The sequence below is a fragment of the Sarcophilus harrisii genome, chromosome 2 (genome assembly GCF_902635505.1).
Source record: "Sarcophilus harrisii chromosome 2, mSarHar1.11, whole genome shotgun sequence".
Taxonomy (NCBI): Eukaryota; Metazoa; Chordata; class Mammalia; order Dasyuromorphia; family Dasyuridae; genus Sarcophilus; species Sarcophilus harrisii.
This window is the reverse complement of record NC_045427.1, coordinates 76,961,886-76,975,610: the sequence shown is the minus strand read 5'-3', so window position 1 is coordinate 76,975,610 and position 13,725 is coordinate 76,961,886.

Genomic DNA, 13,725 nt, shown 5'->3' with positions numbered 1-13,725 from the left:
AGTTTAAAATGGGGGATAGGACTGGGAAGAGAAGTTGGATTCTCTTCAATTTGCTATGATTGCCCTGTGTTGTTTTTGCAGGGGGCAGGAAGAGGGGAGAAGAGTGGAAAAAGTCTAATTCCAGTAAGTAATGAAAAAAGCTGGAGTTTTTTGGGGAAAGGAATATTATGATCAAAGGTATAAGGGAGACCATTTAGTGAATAATATGAAGGATGAGTTGTAGAGGGAATAGGCTGATAGCAGGAAGACCAGTTAGGAAACTCTTATGCAATCATCCAGGCAAGAAGAGGTGAGATTCTGCACTGGAGTATTTATAGTTGGAATAGAAAGGAGTGTCTATACAAAGTATTGACCTGAATTTCAACTGATTGAAAGTAGGGGAGAAGGGAAAAGAATGAATCAAAGATCCTGGAGGTTTCTGAGCAATGGCAAAGAGGAGGATGGTAGTAACTTCAACCTAAAAAGGGAATTAAGAATAAAGACATAGAAGAATAAGAGGAGGGACATGTGACTTGAAGGGAAATGATGAGCTTTTTTTTTGGTCAGCCTGAATTTGAGGTGTCAGTGGGATAACCAGTGTATATGTATAATAGGAAGTTAGACATTTGGAAGTGGAACTCCAATGACAGATTGGTATGGAGGTAGATATTTATAAATTATCAATTGAAGTCAAGACAATAAATGAAATCAACTAAGGGAGAGAATTCCAGAGTTAGGAAAGGAAATTGAGACCCAAACCTTGGAATATGCCCATATTTAAAGGCCAAAAGGAAGGCAAGAACCCGGCAAAAGGGAGAAAGATCAATCAAAGAAAATAAAGGGGAATGAAGTAGAAGTTTGGTGTTAAGGAAGCCATGAAATAAAAGGGTAACAAGTGGGAAGGGATGGTCCATAGTATCAAATATCAAAGAGAGGACAAGGAGGATTGATCTATCAATAAGGTGATTGGTGATCTTGTAGGAATCTATTTCTGTAGATAGATAGAGAGGGAGACCAGATTGCTGGCGGGTGAGGAATGGGTGGGTGGTGAGAAAATGAAAGCACCAAATATAGATTATTTTCCCTAGATTTTTGGCAACAAAGAGATAACTGATAGATTGAGGGGGTATATGGGTCAAAGGGAAGTTTTTTGAGGATACCCTAGCAAATTTGTGTGCTGAGCAAAAGGAACTAATAGAAGGAGAAATTGTGTGGGATTTTGTTGAGGTACAGGTTAGATGTGAAGCTATCCAAGTCCCTTTTAACTGTGAGGTTTTGTGAAGACTTACAAAAGAGAGGGATAAGATGGCTATAGCAAAGTCAGGGGGATTCAGGGGGAACAGGGGTCGAGAGAACATGAGGAAGAGTTAGTGTTAGCAAGGAGCCTATTTCTTACTCTAAGAATATAGGGAAGGAGACAGGCTGGATGAGGGACACTGAGAAATTTTGAGGGGAGGAGGAGAATTGAGGTCAGGTTCAAAATTTAGGATCATTGCAGCAAAAGTAGTGGTGGGTGATAGTGAGGACTAATGTGTCACTACCAAATCTGGTCAGTGACACTTAACTGTGTGACCCTATTTGCCTCAGTTCAATTGTAAAATGAGTTAAAGAAGGAAATCACAAACCACGCCAGTATTTTTGTCCCCCAAATCCCAGATGGGTTCACAAAGACATGACATGGCAACAACAAAACCCTAGTGGATGACTGAAATAGGATGAAGGACTTTAGAAGAGGTGAAGAATTTGGGAAACTGTGAAAATGAGGTTTTAGAAAGGGTCTCAGAATGGATATTAAAATATCTGAGGATGATAGCGAGGCAAAAAAAAATGGTTAAGAAACACTATGTGTCTGGTGTCAAAATTGCGGAGAAAAATGGGATAGAGATTGAGAGGTCGGTAAAAAGGAATAGAAGATAAGATAAGGATAAAGGAGAAGGAGGAGAAAGAGGTAATTCAATGGAACTAATGTCAAAGTTGATAATAGTAGAATGTGGAGAGCAGGAAGTATATTGATTCTACCACAATCCATAAGACAAGGGGCATAAGAAAATGAAGTAAAAATGAGAGACCTAAAATGTAGAGACCTAAGGAAAAGGACAAGCTTCCATTAACATTATGATGTTGGATGAACACATAAGGAACTAGTTGAAAGTATTTGTTAACAATGGGCAGGGTTTCCAAAGTAACTAGGAAGGCAAGGACTTGAGGAAAGTGGAGATGGAGTGAATAATAGGGAGACAAATTGTGGGGCAAAGTAGGACAAAGTTTTTGCATACTATACACTTCTGCATGACGAATATTAAGGAAATAGGATGATGACAGATGACCTAGATAGATATTGCTAGTGGATGGTTGTACTAGCAGTAAGGAAAAGGAGACTTGAGCTGACAAAAATGGTTATAGAGAGACCTGTAGTAGTAAGCAGATCCAAGTTTCCATTTAGAACACTTTTGTTGAGGAAGCACAGTATCTCAACAGTGGGAGGGACCCAAGTGCTTCTGTAACATTCCCAACCATTGGTCATCCGGTCTTTGAATACCTGTAGTAGTGGGAAACTCATCACCTCTTTACGTAATTCATTCTACTTTTGGCTAGAGCTAAATGATAGGAAATTTTTCTTTACATCAAGCCTCTTTTTCTGCAGTTTCTACCCTTGCTTCTACTTCTTCCCTTTGCAGTGAAACAGAATAAATCTAACCTTTCTCCCCCACGATTGCCTTTCAAATACTTGAAGACAGTTATCAAGCCTTTTTTCCCTTCAATTTAAAAATCACTAGTTCCTTCAGTCAAGTCTCATATAGCAAAACTTTAAAGGACTTTTATTAACTTTGCTGCTCTTCCTCCACCTTAGCAGTGGCTTCCTGAAACATGACTCCCCAAAATGAGTAGAGAGATGCCCTACATGAAGTGATTGTTCATCCTTCCTTCTTTTTTTTCACCATGAGGCAGTTGATATTAAATGAATTGCCCAGGGTCACACAGCTAGTAAGTGAGGCCAGTTGGAACTCAGGTTCCTAACCAGTGCACCATTTAGCTGCTTTACATCCTTTTTCCCAGAGGCAGAAGACAACACAAGGCTCTGTCTTCCTGAAAACACTGTCTCTCTAAATGTGACTAAGATTGAATTAGCTTTCTTTGGCTCCATAAAGCATTGTTGACTCCTATTGAACTGCAGCCTACTAACTGGATCCTTTTTGAGATTAACTGTTATGCAAAAGTCACATCCACTGAGTACTTGCACACTTTGTTATTTTTGGTACTCAAATATAAGACTAAATTCTTATCCCTCTTACCTCTCACCTTGTTAGATTTAGCCCAGGGTTCCAGCCTATCAAAGATCTTTGTGGATTAATTATCATTAGACGTATGTTTTTTTATTTCTCATAACTTAATGCTTTCACAAATTTGGCAAGCTTGCCACTTATCCAAGGGATAGGGAGTAGAAACCGACTTGTAAATTCCCAGACAAACAAGCTCCTCTCTACCAATGAAGGCTTTAATGATAGAGTCTATTATACCTCTTGTTTTTATCGATTGACTGTGGACTCCACAAAGTGTAAACCAGATGTTATGTGTGGCTCATGCAGGGAAGGATAGTTATTAACTGAGAACATCAGGGAAGGTGCTAAGAAAGAGGTGGTGTTTGAATTAGGCTTTTAAGGATGAATGATATTGCAACAAATAGAACCTGAAGAAGGTATTTTAGATACAAAGAATGATTGAACCAAAGAGGTAAAAGTGGGAGAGTAATAGACATTTAGGGAGCAACTGATGACAAAAGTAGAGGTCCTGTCTGGTATGGCAGGGAAAGGAGGAGGAACTTGATTCCAAAGGCCATTGCAAGGAATGGGGGGGATAACTTCTGTGAAAGTAGAAAATAGAAGAAGATCCATTAGTACAGTTTGGCTGCAATATACAGTATCTACAGGGGATTAATGTGAAACAAGGCTATGAAGGTAGGTTGCAATCATTTTGCAGAGCTGAAACTAGGTCATGGCAATCAGAGCTTTGGTCCAGGGTACAGAAAGTTAGAAAGCATTTGTTTTCAGCAGCATAGAAAGAACTGAACTTAGTACCAGTTAACAAAGTAAAGCAGTTTTTTTAAAAAAAGGAAGAGTTGGAAAATAAGCAGCTAAAGATGGTCTTTATTCTCCATTTTGTCAATTAAGCCTCAAGTAAACTCTTTCCTGGCCCTGTCCTACTCTTTTCTCCAACCATGGAAAACTCCCTTATTTCTTCCAGTTTGGGTTATTTATTCAATTTTTTCAGGTTGGGGTTTTTTAAAGGTCCAATGTCCAGGTCTCATTTTATTTCACTGCCTTTGAACAAAAATCACTACTTATTAATTCTACTACTTTTACTAGCTGTTGTTGGTGGTTTTGTTTGTTTGTTTGTTTTTGATGAGAGGGGATTGCTAGCAGATTTGTAAATTCTTAAAATCAGAGACTGCATCTTATTTCATTTTTAAGTCTTCAACTACCATATGTTGGGAAAGAGATGATTAATAAATGCTTATTGAATTAATTAAAAGTAAGGGGATTGTGTTTTGTGAGATGGAGGACAAAAGAAATCATTTAAAGCCCCTAGGTGGAAGATCTGAGTTCAAATTTTGCCTCACACACTTAATAAGTACTTAATAAATACTCCAAGTAAGACCTTGGAGAGTTTGCTCTGTTGTTAATATGGGGATAGTAATAGTACCCACCTCACAGGGTTGTTATGAGGATCCGATAATGTGCTTAGAACAGTTCATGGCACATAGTAGGTGCTTAATAAGTGCTTCTTTCCTTCATTTGTAGATCCATTTGATTTCCTTTAATTTTATATTTGTCTTGAGGCTATGCCATCTTTGGGTCCTATGGAAGTACTGTTAAAATAGTTTGGTCAATCATTTCTGGAAGAAAGCCAGTATGGTAGATGTGCAGGAAGCTAGGGGTCTTAGAAACAGTGGGCTTGAATTGCTATCAGAAGGACATATGAAAATTCTTCTTTGGCTACTTACTACATTTATGATCTTGAGCAAGTCATTTGACCTCTCTAGGGACCTCAGTTTCCCCATTTTTAAAATGGGGATAGTAATAGCAGAAAAAGCAAAAGCCACTGCATTTTGTCTACACTTCTGCTATCTTGCCCTGCCCCTGTTTGTATTGCAATCCCCACTTTGTCTGTAGATCTTCCTGATACTAATACAAGAACATCTTTTATTAGGATTATAGGAGAGAGCTAACCTGAAGAACTAGCCTAGTAACAGGCTTGTCCAATCACAGTACAACACTCCCTATTCCTATCCTACTAGCTCCCAGCAACACGCCTTGTCCAATTCTAAAGTACCCTATACCCAATTTACCTCTCACTTAAACTAAAACCTATATATATATATATATATATATTTTTTTTTTTTTTTCTGTTTATCAATATCATTGCAGGAGGGATTCCCTTGCTGGAGGACTCAATAAACCTTTCTTAGTTCCTAAGTTTGTGATATTGGGTTCTGGTTTTAGTTCTGGTTCTGGTTTGTAGCAGTACTGACAATTTTACCCATAGTCTCTATCTTATAGAGTTGTGAGGATTAAATGAGATAACTCACCATTAAGTACTTTGTGAATCTCAAAGGTCTCTCTAAATGTTATTAGAGAGAAAATGTTATTATGCATCTAGAGACTGTAAATGGCTACTTCCCCATAATACCTATAGATCAAAAGGAGGAAAATCAGTATAGAAGAGTTAGCAATACTCTAGGAAGAGATAGATACGTGCACCATCAGGCAGATGGGTAGGCATCTGACATGGTGTCCCAGGGGAGCAGAAGGGACCTATCTCTAAAGGCCAGGGAAAGGATTCAGTCCAAAGGGCACATTAAATCCTTTTAAGCAGGGAATGCCAAGTAAACAATCCCTAGGAACTTCTTTTACTTAAATTTCATTTTTATTAACTCAGGAACATCTGTCTCTCTTCTCTCTAGTTCAGTTCTGTAGGGAGAAAGTAGAGTGGACCAGGGGGAAGGAGAGCAAGGAAGGATTAAAGCATAAAATCCCCTTTTTCAGTTGTAACAAGCAACTTTTTTGGATGATCTAATGGAAAAAAGTGGGAAATCTGTTCTAGTCCTTGCTCTTTCACTGACCTGCTGTATGACCTTGAGCAAGTTTTTTTCCTGTTCTGTACTTTAGTACTCTCATCTATAAAATGGGAACAGGGCTAAAACAAAGCAGGTAATATGGAATGGGGATTCATGATTTTACCTAGAATCCTCTGTGTGTGTATATGTTCAGTTGTTTGTATGGAAATATTTTTGGGTGTGAGTTTAAGTTCAGAATAAATTTTTTTTTTTTAAAGATTGAGCTGGGGCAGCTAGGTGGTACAGTGGATAGAACACTAGCCCTGAAGTCAGGAGGATCTGAGTTCAAATCTGCCCTCAGACACTTACCTCCTAGCTGTGTGACCAATGGCAAGTCACATAATTCCAAATTGCCTCAGGGGGAAAAAAAGAAAGAGTTTAACTTTACCTTCTTCTGTGCGAGGTCTTTTCTGATACCTCATTTCTTCCCATCCAAAGTGACTTTTTGTTTAACTTGTCTGACTTTTGTCTTATATATTCCTGTATGTGTATGTGTTGAGGACAGGGACTGTTTTGCTTTTGTCTTTGTCCCTAATATCTAGTACTATGCCTAGCATGTCATTGTTGAGTTGTTTTTCAGTCCTATTCTGCTCTTTGTGATCCCATTTGGAGTTTTCTTGCAAAATTATTGTAGTTGTTTGTCATTTTTTTTTCCAGCCCATTTTACAGATGAGGAAATAGAGATAAACAGGGGTAAGTGATTGGCTGAAGCTAGATTTGAACTCATGGAGATCAGTCTTCCTTGGTCTATCCTTTGTTCCACCTAGCTGCCGTTCTAACCTTTAGGAAGTTTATCTTTATATTTTGTACCTTAAAGCCTACAAATTGCTTCCTTCACAGCAATACTCTATGTGTGTGAGAGAGAGAGACAGAGACAGAGGCACAGAGATAGAGAAAGATGGGGAGAGAAAAGGGAGAAAGGAGAGAAAGAGAAGAGAGAGACAGAGACAGACACACACAAATATAGAGACAGATAAAAAGAGAGAGAGACAGAGACAGAGAGACAGAGACAGAGACAGAGAGACAGAGAGAAATGGAAGGGGAATGTAAGGAGTGCAATGTCCATTTTTTAGATGAGGAAACTGAGGCTGAGGGGAGACTTACCTAGTCAGAGTTATAGAATTAACACATATCAGAACCATGATTTGAACCTAGATTTCTCTTGTCTACAAAGCTAAAGCTTTTCTCATAGTTTAATGGAGTTTTTTGAAGGGAATATGAAACTACATTTTGAATATGAATCTTGAGAGAATGATTTCTGAATAATACAAATGATTTTCTGACAAAAATGAGTTTGGGGGGGGGGGGTGCTGTAGACATTTTTAGAGGGATGTATTAGCTCCTATGCTCAAATCAGGAGAGTGTAAGAAACCTGTATCCTGAGAAAACCACAGTTTAAAATTCCATCTCTGTTATTTATTACTTGTGTGACTGAGCAAGTCATAATTTGTCCAGGTCTTCGTAGTTTCCTCACTGGGGCCTATAGATAGAATAGTAGATAGAGCCAGGAAGATTCATCTTCCTGAGTTCAAATTCAGCCTCAGACATTTCCTAGCTGTGTGACCCTGGCCAAGTTACTTAACTCTGTTTGCCTCAGTTTCCTTATCTATAAACTGAACTGGAGAAGGAAATGATGAACAACTCCAACATTTTCACCAAGAACACCCCAAATGAGGTCAGGAAGAGTCAAGCATAGCTGAAAAACAACTGAGCAAATTTGCTCATCTGTGAAATGGCAGAATTAGCCACCATAGCTTCTGAGGTCCCTTCCAGATGAAAACCTGTAATCCCATTATCCTTGAGTTAAATCTGAAAAAGCTGGAAGCTCGCCATGGAAAAATGTAGCTGGAAAGGTTAAAATCCCAAACCAAAGATGATCCTGATATCAGCATGCTATACAACTCAACTGAGAGTTTACAGGAGGAGAGAAAAGTCAGCTCTCCAAATTCCATGGTGATGGGGGCCCTTTGCTTCCAAATAGTTCACATTCTTCTCTGTTGCGGATGGAAAGAATGGTTTTTCAAATAAACTTCGCATGTAGCAGGTGCGCCAGAACTGAAATGTCTTTATCTGTGTGTGTAATTATAATGGTAATCATAAAGAAGAGAGAAAGCAGATGTCAGTAAGCAAATTCAGATGTTTCAGGAGGTATTTATGTGGTTTTTGTTTTAGATGATCTCTTCCCAGGTTTTTAATGGACTTGGAAGAAACAGCTAAACTTTTTATTGTATTTCTTACTTAGAGGAAGAATTTAACTCAGGGGGAGAAAATCTCAAGGTAATTCAATTCCCTCTTCTCCACAACTAAAAATAAGAGAAGATTAAAGTGTGAACATTTTGTTCCTTCGAGATCCAAACAACAGACCTTGCCCTTGGATTTAGAAAATGGAGCAAAATGAATTCTCTAACAAGTAATTACTTTTTTTATGAACGATTCCTGACTTTTATTTATTTCCTGTTAGTTCTGGCGAGTATAATGTGATGAAATGTGCTCAGATATTGCCACAGAGTGAGAATGAGGAATAAGCAAAGGACATATTTTATACTTCGTTGGGATCCATGGGATGTCAAGGGAACTAGAGGAAGATCCTCAAAACACATTGGATGGATTCCCTGTGGAAAATTTGCAGGAAAAATGGTCAAAATTTGTACCAGTTACTCAGGAATGGATGAGATATTATCTGCATTATTGGAGGGAATAGAAACATTAGAGAAACCAAAGCTCCATTGAAATACTGGTTGGATTATTTGGAACTAGTGTCTTGCCTCATGTAGCAGAGGTTACAACGAGGCACAGCAGACAGAACCTTGGACCTAAAGTTAGGAAGACCTGAGTTCAAATGCACTCAGGCACTTAATACCTATGTGACTCTGAACAAGAAATCTGGGTCCAATTTTCTTTCTAGTTCGATTTCATACTATATTCTTCCAAATGCTCTCTGATCCAGCCAGACTTGACTAAGAGATATTTACCAATCACATCTATATACCTACTATATCTTTGTCCCTTCCCCCACAAAAAGTAAACTTTTTTTTGACTCAATATGAGAGCTCAAATCCTGCCTTTGGCACTCAGGAGAGTTTTGTGATCAGGAGAATTTCACATAAGCTCTCTATTTCCTCATTTATAAAATAATTTTGTAAATTTTGTAATTGTAATTATAAAAAATTTTGTAAAATTGTAAAATAAATTTGTAAAATAAAACTAATACCCACAGTGACTATCTTGTAGGGGTGCTGTGAGATAATATTGGTAAAATTTTCTGTACTCTAAAGCACTATGTAATTGAAATTTATTATTATATTTCTTCTAACTAGGAATGGGAAACCAAGACGGAATATGTATAAAAATGGTACAACCTTTGGGAAAAAAAGAAAGAAGATGCAAACTCCTAGATGGGAGGGACTATATTTCATCTTGTCACTGTATCCCCACTATCATGGGGGCGATTCAGCACAGAGTTCATGTAGAAGAGAGATTTCCCCATGGAGGAGGAAGTCCTCCAAGTCCTCCCCTCTTTTTGGAAGACATTGTGCTGGCTGCATCAAGAGTGGAACTTTGGATCCCCTGACAGATCCACAACCATGGCCATTGTGGGGCCCAACATTTTGCACAGGAAAAGCCAAGTAGACAAAGCATGCTCATTGATGAGATCATGATATACAGTAAGATGGACATCCTATAGTTTCATCTGTCAGTATTCATACATTAGATAGACACTGCAAATGGAAAATATATTGGGTTTTGAATTAATTAGTAGGCAAAGAGTGGGCCAGATTTCCCTTGGGAAGTTGCAAAGGTTTTTTAAGGACCCCAAACTCTTTCTTATAAAACAAAGGCCCATTAAAAAGTGACAGTTAAATAAAGCACTTAGTTTCTGGCACACAATAAATGCTTAATAAATGTTTGTTGGCTGAATGACAATATTCTACTAGCACTATTGTTTGTCTGTGGGGCATGGAACTCTACAATCTCCAAAGAATTGAAGACGTTGAGAGCCACGTGGTGGGTGTAAGTGGGCCACAGCATATTTTGAACAAGGAATTATAATGGAAAGGTAAAGTAAAAATGTCATCAAGGAAAAATTTGAGATAAAAAGACTGATCGCATGGCAAGAGGCAGGGATAACTGTTGAACATTGGCCTATTTGTGTGTGCTGTTGTTAGCCTTTGATGTAGAAAGGAATCAAGGAAACCTCTGGCATGTGAGATAGAACTTCCTACCTATCAAAGATTTATAGAAAAACATTTAAAATGAAAAAGAGTGGGTGGGGGGCAATCAGCATATGAGGAGAAAGTGTCCATATTAACAAAATCACAGATCCATCAAAATACTGAAAAAATAGAGAACTCACACACAGATTTACAAAATCAGAATGGGAGAATCTTAGTGTAACAGAAGTTCATGTGAAAGGGTTGGAGATTTTAGGGTACTAGATAATCAGTATAAGGCAGCAGTGTGATAAAGTTACCAAAAACTCTCCTGGGATTCAGGTTGCATGAACAGAATTATGGTACTAGAACAAACATAATCAACAACAGATAGCCTGACTAGCAAATGGGTGCCATCTAAAGAAATATAAAATATAAGTGTAAGAAGAGCAAGAAGATTTCCAGTATGTTGAGAGATCCTTTGAGATGGTATAATGGTAAAGAATGAAGAAGAGTGATCATAGGATGAGAAGATGTGGACTGTTTATGATCTGGGCTGCTACATGTCTGAAGTTTATAATCTAGCAGGAGAAGCAAACTAAGGTCAGAAATAACCACGGTGAAGAAGTATATGTAGAGAAAAGAAACAAGACTTGGTTGGGAGAACTGCATTTGATTTTTGGTTCTAGCACTTGGTTAGCCACATGTGCCCATAGAGAAATCATTTAATAATAGCAATAATAATAGTGGCTGGCCTTTCTATATGTTGCAAAGCACCTTATATATGCTTCTCATGGGATTCTCACAACAACCCTGGGTGGGAAGTAGAGATATTAGCCCCGTTTTACAGATGAGAATACTGAGGTCAAGAAAAATTAAGCAACTTACCTAAAGTCACAAAACAAGTGTGAACTCAGGACTTTTAAGATCATCTACTACACAATCTAAGCTTTTTAAGCCTCAGTTTTTTCATCTGTGAAATGCAGACAATCTTACTGAACCATTTGTCTCACAAGAACTCTTAGAGGAAAAGTGTTTTGTAAATCTTTAAAGTGTAACATAAATATGAGTTATTACTATTTTGATTTACGATTACATATACTAAATGCTCTGAGACAGGAGCAAAGTGCCATGAGAATCCACAGGAATTGGAGAATATATCTACTTTTTGGAAGAAAAGAAAAAAAATCTAGGAAACCTACAAGAAAGGGAGGGCTTCAAAGCGTGGGCAGGGTTTCAATAGACAGAAATATGGCAAGAAAATGTGGTCAAGGTACAGTGAAGGAACTAATAATAATTATTATTATTCCTAAATTATATTCATGTGATGCTTTAAAGTTTTTCAAAATCTTTTTGATTCTTTGATCCAATAAATATTACTACTAGGTCTGTATCTCAAAGAGAGTTTTTTGTTTTTTTTTAAAGAAAGTTAGGGAGAAACTATTTGAATAAAAATATTTATAGCAATTCTTTTTGTGATGGTAAAGAATTGGAAATTGAGAGGAATAACTGGACAAATTGTTGCATATGGTTGTAATGGAATATTATTGTGCTATAAGAAATGATGAGCAGGATGATTTCAGGGAAAAAAAAACTTGAAAAGACTTATATGAACTGATGCAAAGTGAAGAGGACAGAACCAGGAGAACATTGTAACACTGCACATAGTTCTGTATGATGATCAATTGTGAATGATTTAGCTATTCTCAGCAGTACATTATTATGCAAGACAATTTTGAAATACTCAATGATGAAAAATGCTATCCACTTTCAGAGGAAAAACTGCTGGAGTTTAAATGAATATTGAAGCATACTACATTTAATTTTCTGCATTTTTTCATGTTTTCCCCCCTCGGGCCTGTGTCTTGTTTTACAATATGGCTAATATGGTAATGTGTTTTGCAAGACTGAACATATAATGTATATGAAATTTCTTTCCATCTCAGGGAGGGGGATATAAAAGAGAGGAAGAATAATTTTCAAACTCAAAATTGAAAAAACAAACGTTAAGAATTGTCTTTACATATAATAGGGAAAGAATAAAATAATGTTTTAAAAAAATTCATTGTATATATTATCTCAATTGGCCTTATAACAAATTATAGCATATAGATATTTTACTTTTCATATGATGAAATACTCAGAGAGTTTGTGATGTGTCCATGATGATCACACAGCTGGTAATTGTCAGAGGATTCAAGTCCAGGTTTTCTTGATTCTAAGTTCAGTGACCCAGTCAGGGGTCCTCCAACTTTTTAAACAGGGGGCCAGTTCACTGTCCCTCAGACTGTTGGAGGGCTGGATTATAGTAAAAACAAAAACTTTGTTTTGTGGGCCTTTAAATAAAGAAACTTCATAGCCCTGGGTGAGGGGGATAATCGTCCTCAGCTGATGCATCTGGCCGGCGGGCTGTAATTTGAGGACCCCGGATTATTGTCGTCTACTACATCTCTGCAATGATATTTAAGAGATTGAGGAGCAGACTATAGGGATATCCTTACTTTTCAGTCTGTCACCTCAAAGCTGAAGTCCAGCAGTCACTCAACTGATTTATGGGAATATGTGTGTGTGTGTGTTTGTGTATCATCTCTAAAATGAAAGGAAAAAGTTAATTGTGTTTGTGTAGATTTTGCAGTGTTCTTTCTTCCTTCTTGAAGCTGCTAAACAGTCAAACAAAAGATCAGTCCAGAACAGTGTTGGGGTCTTGAGCAAATCCTGCATTCCCAAGGAACACTTAAAGGTTCTGTTTTTGTTGAGTAGCCAGAATATTTGATTTGAGTGTTGGGGTGGTTTGGGGTAAGAAAAGGAGCACAAGATAGAAACCATCCTTGAAACATTTTATTGCCTCCCCCTGCCAATTCCTTTTTCTTCAAATCCCTCATGCTACTTGAATTTTCTGAATAATTATGGTAATAATTCATATGCATATTGTACTTTAAAGTTCAAGTACAAATTACTTTAGTAAACATCACCTAGTTTCAGCTTTCTTTTGCTACCTTTACTTCCATATCAAGGCAGCAAATTAACTAGGATCATAAAAATAGATGGAGATTTAAATGTACTAGGCCACTCTGTAGTACAATCGTGTCAGAAGACATCGGAAATCCCTTGCTTCCTCAAGGCTACAAGTCATCATTCACACTTCTATTCTTGATATAACACAGCCAGGGCAATCAAACAAAGGGAAAGGCAGGTCATGGTCAGATAAATTTGTGTCCAAAATGTTTAAACAATATTGAAATTTTCAGGAGTGGAGGATATTGCATATGAAAATGCTTGATTGCCTTTTGGAGGCATCCAAGTTAGAGCCGGGCTCTCAGAATGTCTTCCAGCTTGTGTGCTATGGAATCTGTGGCTTATCAAGAGCCATTTTTAGTGGACTTTCTGTCTCTTGATTCCCAAGACTGGCCTTGGATTGAGTGACATAAGTATGTTAATGCCCATTATAGGCAGCTTGACTTGTGTCCCCATCTTGGAACT